The sequence below is a fragment of the Pieris brassicae genome, chromosome Z (genome assembly GCF_905147105.1).
Source record: "Pieris brassicae chromosome Z, ilPieBrab1.1, whole genome shotgun sequence".
NCBI lineage: Eukaryota > Metazoa > Arthropoda > Insecta > Lepidoptera > Pieridae > Pieris > Pieris brassicae.
The window spans coordinates 11,297,750-11,308,132 of record NC_059680.1 but is presented as its reverse complement, the minus strand read 5'-3'; the positions used below and the strand labels follow the sequence as shown (position 1 = coordinate 11,308,132).

The window sequence follows — 10,383 nt, the reverse complement described above, 5'->3', positions numbered from 1 at the left end:
GTTTAAACTGAGCCAAAGTTATATTTATTACAAAACGCAATTAAAATTTATACAAACTTGGTGGAAGAACCTTTGATGTATAAAAAATTGTTCCTGTTTCATTAATTCTTTTTTAAATAAAAAGATTGAAAATGCGTCATTTAGATTGTTACTAAAACACATGATAACATATAAATATTATCATTAGCATGTGAGATAAAGTAAAAGCCTTTGTGGTGAATGAAAATTAATTTTCATTGTACGTAGATAATCAAAAAAACATTACCTCTTGGAATAATTTGCGCACGCGATACAATCTTATTACGGAAGGAAAAAATCATGCAAGTTTGACCCACATTCTTTGTCTAGCTTTTACTCTCACTTATAAGACCTTTTATTAGTTCATTTGTTTTGGGAGACTATTGTGTGATCTTGCAATATTAGAATAATATTTTCAAATTATCTTTTAAATTTATATTTGTACAATAATGAAACGTTTGATCAACTAGTCCCAACGTATAACAAAAACGTATCTATTGGGTTTGGAGTGCACTTTTTCTAAATAAGTCACGAAACTGATTCGTATATAGCCGTTAACAGTAAACGTAAAAGTAATATTAATAAAGTTAAGACGCCTCGTACCGCAGATAGAAAATGACGTTTCATCAATGAAAATTATTATTAGAATTGAAGAAATCGCTTTATTTCCTGTTCAGACGTATAAAGAATTCCTTCCTTGGAACGAAAGGTTAGTAAAAAACGTCAGGAAATAGTGTTATAACTGTATTTGAAATAATGTATACTATCACTCGATAAATCGTCTACGCCAGGTACATTCTTAATTAATAAAATATTGGAAATAGTGCAAGCGGCATCTACGTAACAATCTCCCAGTTTTCCATATTAAATAAGGTGTATTTATAAAAACAAAGTCAATCTAACTGTTCGCATATAACAAAGTACTGTCGACTCTTTCTGGCATATTGTGTTTCCCTGTAATGAAAAGAGGCTTATGGGTATGCAGCCTGCATTAAGATTGATTTCGATTTTATATACAGTTATAGGAACCGGTTAACTTAAAGTACACGATATAAGTGTCATTCGTACAATGTTCGATTCCCGGCTAATTAGTTCAGCTGGTCACTATTTATTAAATATAAATAGTATAGACGCGGAAATGTCCCCTTATTTATATACGTTAGTTAACTGATCCCTGGATCAATTTGATTTCACCAAGCTGCATTTGTCACGGATAAAAAGCTTTTAAGAACAACTTGCTTGCTCCAGAGATCACTGTCGAAACTCAATGTCGCCGTGTCGTTTTGAGCAGGCCATGTCCTTATAATAATTTGAAATCTAACGGGTTCTGAGCTAGATGAAGGCCACTCTTTAGTTCTTATAAAGTCCGGAACGTTGGTTTCAAGCCGGGCTTACCCAAGCAGTCAGAATACAGGAACTACCCAGTTCCTGTATTCTGACCAGATGCAAAATCCTGCTAGAAAACGTTATATTTTTGAGAAGTGTATTGCTGAAAGGCTGAAACATGATCCAAGACTGTATCTTGATATACTTTTTCTAAAGTTTTCACTCATTTTTCATAAAAATGTAGTTTTGTGACTCCTTGATAACACACGACCCACCATCACTGACACAGGATAATGACGTTGTACCTTTCGGACCACTTGAGCAGCTTCTTTAGAACTGTGAGCGACAGAGTTATAGCGGGAATGTTCATAACTCGCGATGGGGTTACGACGAATTAATGCTTTAACAGCATTTACAGCCTTTGTAGTTCTAAATCCTGTTGTTCAACACAACACTTCGTCTTTCGAGGACCAGAAAAGATTTGGGTAGCCGTGTGCTGTTAGAACTACAAAGGCTGTTACTGTTGATACCAAGCCTTTGAAGTGTTTGGAATATGACCGACGGCTCCGTACCCACTTTGTGCAAGGCGATAACTGCAATCTTAATTTTCTTTAACACCTCATTATTCTATATTGTAATTTGACCACGAAGGATTATGACGCAAAATCGAAAGAAGTTTTTAAAATAATACGTGCTCTAAGTTCAAAATAATTAACAAAAGAAAAGTTTTTAAGTAACAGTATTTATGGCCAGACTAGTCCACCTTTCTTATTGATAAATGTTTAAAATATATATAAAAAGTAAAAACTATTTTATATAATATAATATTTAATATGTATTATCTTCCAGTATCAGTTCGTAACTTCTTACGAACTACTTTTGATTCAATTTATTCGATGTAAAATGCAATGTGTATGAGGCGGACACATTAGTGTTTGGTATCTTCCTTTTAAGCAAATACCAGCGCGAAACAATATTGACCTCTTCAACAAATTTAATTAAACAAACGATAATGTTCTAAATTATTGAAAAAAATATAATTGTATGTCTCTAGTTAAAATTTATCAACATAAGTTTAAAGGAAATTAATTTGATAAACCAATTAATTGGATAAATTAGCAAATTAGGAAATATTTAGGAAATAAATTTCTATTACCTTGCATAGAGAAACGCTTCTCAATGACCTTATCAATTCTATCAAGCTGATTGATTAATGCGAAACTTTGTGAAAATCTCGATTCATGATCAAAAGGCAGGACCATGAGGGCAAAATGTATTTACTATAAGATGTACATCAAAAATCGATTTGAATATTTGACCGTTCCCATTATAAACCTGCAGAACTAACAAGACCTAGCTATGAATCTTTTCATATGTCCTATTTTTATGTTTATCAGACTCCTAGATTAATTAATTCTTTTTTAAGTTATTGGAAGAAAATATATGTTCTATATGGAATATTAGACCTAATATATCGAATTCATTAATCGTGTTCAAAGTATTATATATAATGAGATATAGACAAGTGTTTGCAAGCTTGGTCAATAAATATAACAGTTATACTAGAAACAAAGAAAGTACATATAGGGATCGTGATATCTAGCTTCAGCCGTATATAATCAAATCAAAATCGTATGTATATATATAATTAATGTACATACGTTATTATTAGTAATTTAATAGTGAACGATAACTTTCAAAATAACATAGAAAAAAATTAAACAGTTGTTATGGATTAATATTTATGAAATAAAATATTTAAATTGAAATTTGTTTCTTTGGTTTGGTGAAGCCTAATGAATGACAGTGAAATTATTATGTGTCCGTCTGCTGGTTTTTGTTAAAATCGATCAAAGTTTTATAATAATGATGTATGTCATATCAGAATTTCCAACGGCAAACACAGTTAATAAGCAAATCATTCTTAAAGAAATGCCGTATTGTGGTAATTAATTAAGACTATGGATGTCACAATTTGTATCAAAATAACAAAAAAATACCTGCCGAGAGATATTGTAAATACCTTCCTACGCCCTGATGTCTAGGCGAGGTTGCCAATTTTTGAATAGCGCTTTCAACATTCAAGTGCGGCAACATCGAAATGTATACGTGGCTCTTTATTTAATAAATAAATCAGTGACGCTACAACCTTTTTAGGTTTGGCAGATTTCTGAATCCGTTTCCTGATCATTTGTCAGGACACACGCCGTTGACTTTTTGGGTCTAAGGCAAGCCTTCCTTGCGATATTTTCCTTCACCGTCCGAGCGCATGTTAAATGAGCACATAGACAATAAGTCCATTGGTGCACGGCCGGGGTTGAACCTACGACCTCGGGGATGACTGATTAATTTAAGTATTTATTAGATATATTACATTTTTACATTAAGGTAATAATAACGTATAAAGCTGCGCCTAACATAAAATATGTCGCAATTATTAAATTGTATGCGTTATAAGCTGGATTATTATAAACTGTGTAACCATAGAGAATTATAACTTAGAGCGCCAGATCATTATTCACGGGACTGAACTCAACGGGATCTCAACTCGTCATGATACCTACGACGCATACAACAATTTGACGTCCCATTAACCTACGACTCGTTCTCATAAAATATTAACAGCTTGTTACTGTCAAAAAGTGAGACATTTTATAAAATAATTTATCAATCAAATCAAACAAAGCCGTTAATGTTTAGTTTTTTTTAATATATCAATTTAAAGCGAAAATGACGCAACATTAAAAATAATGATTGCGTATATAAACACCACCAATAGCGATGTGCGGGGCATGTAGCAAGATACCCATATAAGGAATTTAAAGGCAACCATGTGGAAAGGACCTAGGGGAAGAGGGAGAAGAGTGCCTAAAAAACGAGGATACCAGAAATAGAAGCGGTAGCTGGAAGCGAATGGAGAAAGAAAGCCATGGGTGCGATGATTGGTAAAATTTAGTTTACGTTGAAAAAAGTTTTAGCAAAACTTCGCAGAGATTGAATATTGAATTTTTCCTTTGATTAAACGATATAATGGATTTCTGGTTATGTGTGACGCCATCATACTATAACCAAATTTTCCTTCTATTTATATATGAAACTTGTTGGTATTATCTACGGAAATATACCCTACTATATACGGGAAACATAGTTCTCGTTTAGTCTGGAGTGTCTAACTGAGTCTAGTCTTTAACCTTTTCTCATTTTTTAAGTCAATGTAATAAGGTACAAAGTGATATCTGCTTAATAATTAACACTTTAGGCGCATTTGAACTTATAAGTTGGGGCGTGAGAATATAAAAAGCCACAACGGTGGTGCGTTCTGTTTGATTGTCATTGGTCATCATTTATATTTTATATCTCAACACCCGTTGACACGCCACATGATCCATTTGTCCAATTAGAATCGAACAAACGGTTTACTTTTTCATACAACGTTCAAAATTCTCACTCCTCGGGTAAATTACGAAAAGTTTTAATTACGTTTCAGTGATAAACATGTGCTAGCAACGTGCAGTAAGGCGTATTTAAACACGGACATTCCCGGAAATATAATTAAAAGTTACGTGGAAATCGCGAGCAGAGAATATCAATAAAAATCAAAACTCATATTAATAGTTTATTTATGTTCAATTGCCATACAAAATATATTCTTAAATAAACATTTTATTGTCATGATTTAGGACAGTATTTTTTATGATCAACCAGAAGATAATCTTAATAGTCAAATTATGCAATAGGTATATAACAATTTTATTTATGTTAAACATAAATTTTGGCCGAAAAGCCTTTGGCCACATTCTTTAATATTTTTTAGTAACAATATAATTTTTGGGCCTCATTGACTTTTGCTACACACAACACAGAGTACAGGGTAGTGTCCCTTGATATGACTACGTATACCAAAATCCTGTGAAAGTCTAATAGTAGAAAGTTTAAACATAAAAAAAGGATTTTCAGAACTTAAATGAAAAATATTACAATTATGGAATCTGGCAAGATTTTAATTTGTTTTTGGACCTTATATTTAAATATTTTATTTAAATTTAGTTAGTTAATAAGTTATTCACAGCATTTCGCTATATACAACTACATAGAATTCGTAAATTACATAGTATATTAAGAATTCGCATTTCGGCCACAGCATATACATTCGCTGATTAGGCCTAAAGAATACATAGAAACATTTAATTTGACCAAAATACTTATCCGTATTAAATTGGGGTAATGTTCCATCGCCTTATTGATGTCTTGAATTTGTTACTTGAATTTAGTCAACCGGAAGTAACTGAAACGATAATTTAAAATTAATTATGTTTTTTTCTATGGTCTGTTACTACCAGTTACTGCATACCAGTTGTTATCAAAATGGTCTAGTGGCTTCATCGTGCTACTCTCATCTCTGAGATCGTAGATTCGAACCCTGGCTGCACGAATGGACTATCTATGCATAATATAACACTTGCTTGTACGTTGAATGAAAGTTAGACCCAAACAGTCATTTGTGGTACCAACATCACTCCCTTACTTATTATATATGAAAGGGGTTGCAAATAACAACAAATACATTTAAAAAAAAGAGAAAGTATTTGTTAATTGGTAATGTTTAACTATAATTAACATGTCAATGATATGAGCAAGCATATAATCATTCATCTGAATTGCTAAGCGGTCATTGGTTTTTTCATGTTACAAGACGGTGTATCAAAATTCTGTACTCTGTATCTTAAAATTTTTTTCTATGTTTCCCCGACTATAACTTCATTGAAGGAATAAAGTAATGTATGTGTTTATACCATCCTTATCGAAATAGAATTTGTGAGTACATCTTAATTTATATTTACAGCAAATTTGAGGATGTTTATTTGTCAGAATCAGAATTTAAAAATTACAAAAAATTTAATCATCTAAAAAACCATTTGACGCTTTTGTGTGTTCTTTCGGACTGTTTTGTAAGAATGAGGTGTCCTGATGCTCAGCTCAGCTCGGCTCAGCTACTACTTAATAAAACACTAACGGAGACAGGTTGTATTTACGTCTTAAATTAAAAAAATCTAATTATATATCCAAAACTTCCTCGAATACCCATCATTATAATAATTTAACTTTCATCGGTATTTAGTATAATCCCAAAAGAGGAAAAAATGTATAGCTTTTATCGATCGGTCTATTAAAAGAACGTTGTGTGTGTTTACTTTAGTAATGTAAACACATATTCCGAGCTTTATTAAAGGTGGCTTATTAAAAATTATGATATTTCGTATATTTCAATTATTTACCGAACTCTAAAGTAAATAACGACAGTTATTTATTTAAAGACTATTCCTATATAATCGAGAAGATTCAAACATTTTTTTCTTTGGACCTGTTTCAATCCACATCTAGTTAGACTTGTTATAAATGATAAAACAATAAGCCATTAATGATATAGACATCTTTAGTATTCTGAATAGTGAAAGTTGGCGGTGTTTTGACGGAGAAGTTTGGTCCCCGCAGACACAATGAGTCTTTATGTTTTGACATGAGTTCCTAAGCTAAGTTTGCCAAGGTTTACGATTTTCTGGGGAAGAAGGTTTACATAGTAAATGTTAACAAAAAAATATAATGTTTCTCTGCGTGTTTAGTTTTGTGTACTATTAAAGATATTATTCCTTATGCAGTTGAGAATGTTAGTGAAAAATAATTTAATATTTTGGTTAATTGGTGCAAATTCAAACTGTAAATGCAAAGTTCTAGAATCGTTAAATAAAATTTTACATTCGTTAATTTAGTTATTAGACCAGAGTGAAAGATACATGCTTTATATGAAAGTGAAATCATTGATACCATTTTACGGTGTTTTCTAAGTAAATACGGTCATTATAAGTAAGTTTAAATTAAATTACCGTTTAGATGTTTCTTTAGGCAGAAGTATGCACCACATCCTCCCCAACAACAACAGATTGATTTAAATTTTGAAGTCGAAGTTCTTCAATATTATTTCCTTTGTATCGATGACCAAGGAAAATTGTATGCGGATTGAGGTATAGAGAACCCTGCGTCGGCGATGATGTAACTGTAGTATTATGGTTACTTGAATGTACCCGAAGCCTGGTCTTTGCTGGTTGCAATTCATCTTTACCAGAAAGCGCGCGGCGTCAACCTGTTGCGAACTTGTTGAATGGAGATTAGAAAAATCACAAGTTGTCTCGCGCTGCTACAGCTAAATCTCGGAGTTTACTTGTCTATAAGCGTCGGACAAAAATCATCAATCCTCTTTCTATGAAGAGTACAGCGACAAATGTCAAAATATTCAACACTGCATAATTAACACCTATAACCGAAATATATTCACTAGAAAGCGAAAGTGAACCTCACTCGCGAAAACGATAGCCCTTAATAAATCAGTGTCTAGGTGTAGTGCGCAACTCTTGGGTATATTTTGGGCCCTTGCAGTCCCTAGATATTTGAGCTATGCAATTTATCATTACGGCGCATGTGCATTTTATAGATTCGTGTGTAAAGGTGACTAAATAAATTATTATTGATTTTCCGTCCATGTACGTGGGTGTAACAGGTTTGGTCGTAAGTTAATATGTGGGTAGTTTGTCTGGAAAATTCATCAAAGTGTAACCAAAGTTAATATTTATTGATGTTAAGATTTTGTATGAGCGATTATAATTGTACTGTCTTGCATAAATGTTGTTTCCTCCGTTGACGCGATCAGGTTTTGAGGGAAATAATAATTAAGGACACAATTACATCTCTTTGATGAGGAACGACTAAAGAATGAACATATTACGTAATAGAAAGAAAAAAAAGCCTTCCTGAATCTATTGTCAATAAAATTGTTTGTACAATGCGATGAATTTATGTCAGATATTTTAGGTGCATTTATTTATATTGTGTAAATACATAACACAGTTTTAAATATTCCCAGACTAAGGAATGTTCATATCTCATATTAAAACGTAAGTAAGATTTACCGTTATACAAAAAACATTGTGATAAGCCTACTTTCTAAATCCCGCTACATCCCGAGCCTTCCTTCCTTGTACATAATAAATCTTAAGGAGACCACTTCAATGAGCTAGTGGCTTTCAAACTTTTCTAATTGAGACGTAAGCTTATAATAAAAATATCCAATTTTTACATTTAATATTTACACAGGGAATGCTCTGAAGCTTGAATGCTTATTTGAAGTAATATATGCGGCTGAATTCTGTCATCGGATGTCGAGATAGAATGCAAAATTCAATCCTGTCCACGTCGACGCCTGGCGCATTTTAAGATACTATCCTCGCCGCGTACCTCCTTGTGGTACCAGCTGTCAGTACAGGTGTTTCAGAACCAATATGATTTAGGAGCATTTATAAAAAGAGTGTACCATTCCCTGACCGGCAACACACCCGCTAGCCACTAACGTTGCAGTGTTCGTAGGCAGCGGTTATTATTTTATTAAAGGAGACCTGATAGTTTGCCATACAGGAGTCGCATAAAAAGAATTGGTCTTCTGAGTTGAATACAACAGTATATGCTTCCTCATAAGCTAGTGGCAAAAAGAAACTATATTTTTAAGCATTTGAAATCGTTTAGCAATTAAAAAGCTTGTTTGTCACTTAAAAGTCGTTATCAGCTAAAGCGTGAAATAACTGATACATAAGTGAATTCAGAGGCGAACTCTTCTTTGATGGAAATAAATGTCACTGTTTTTGATTATTTTAATAAGGCTTTATATGGAGACTATTGTTCATTATTTAGTATATTTTTAGTGATTGTAATTTAAATTCAAGGATGATATTAATTAATATGATGGTTTGGTGAATAATTTTTCAATTAATTACTATTATTTATTCAATTTTTTTGAGTTTTTAGTTGTTTGCAATTTGATCCTGTGTCGATTTTACTCGAAATAGAGAAAGTTTCGTTCAATAGGTTCTATAAAATAAATATGTTCATTTAACCAACAAGTTTAAGAGGCGCTGTCTGACATTTTAATATGGCCTAATAATCAGAAAGAGTAAAAAACCATAGAGTGGACCGGTGGGCTTTGGCATTACACTAGATTGATGCTGGGCCCCTCCCCCTCCCTTCCTTTGAGTCCCTGATCCCTCAATGATGCCTTTGTTTTAACCATGTTATTTGATTGTAATCATTATATTGTCTTCGTCAAGCGGTAACATACTAATAATACCTTGTAACATTCTTGTACGTATTTGGAAACGAATACCTGTTGGTATTCGTTGTTATTGTAAGATTTTTGTATAGCGAAATTGTTTATGCACGACATCTCGTGGTAGCTGTTGATACTTTGATAACTCGTTATTTTTCAACGTTATTCAGAACCGGAGAAACTACAATTCAATGTGTATTTTTTTAATACATTGTTATTATGTTGTTACATGTCTTATATTTATTGTAGATTGATAAGATTGAGTCGGTATTAGTATTTAAAACTTGTTTAAATGTATAAGTATCATTGAAGTCTTATTCTTGACTTCAAGATGGAGTATTTTATTGATATATATTTTACAATATTCCAACTTACCGTAACTTTTTTTATCATGTTCTTGATGAGGTTTATGTTTTTATTTTGTTTTCGTTTTTATTTGTGGTTGCTTGTTTAATTTTTCCTAAGCCAGCAAGTGCTTATGTTCAAATGTAATTGATATGTATATGTGTAAAGTTTGTGATGTCATATTTTCTTGTATAATTCTATGCTTACACGTGGTTTAAGAACTTATACATAAATGAAAAAGTATATGTTAGAGGTGTATGATAGTATTATATGAATATGATTATGATGAGCTTCCAAGCAAATTCTGCAGATTCTTTGTTCACTAATTAAACGTAGTCATAACTTCTTTCATGTATATAATCATTATATTATTTAAAAATACCTAATAATCTTAACAATAAAGCGTATTCTTAAGTAAACATATAATAAGTGAATTACATTTTAATTCAATGGTAAAGAAGATTGAACGTGGATATTCTGTCAGTGACATGCACATGTCGCAGCCAATTAATCGCAGAGTTTATTGCCAGTTTTTCTCGTTCAGA

General features: G+C 32.2%; 1 long non-coding RNA gene across 1 annotated transcript; it reads left to right on the top strand.

Annotated features, from left to right (window-relative positions):
* Positions 1 to 8,138: 8,138 nt before the first annotated feature.
* LOC123718696 lies at positions 8,139 to 9,720 on the top strand. The gene is made up of 2 exons (XR_006755053.1): positions 8,139 to 8,291; positions 8,491 to 9,720. It is a non-coding gene; the product is annotated as an uncharacterized LOC123718696 (long non-coding RNA).
* The last annotated feature ends 663 nt before the right edge of the window (positions 9,721 to 10,383 follow it).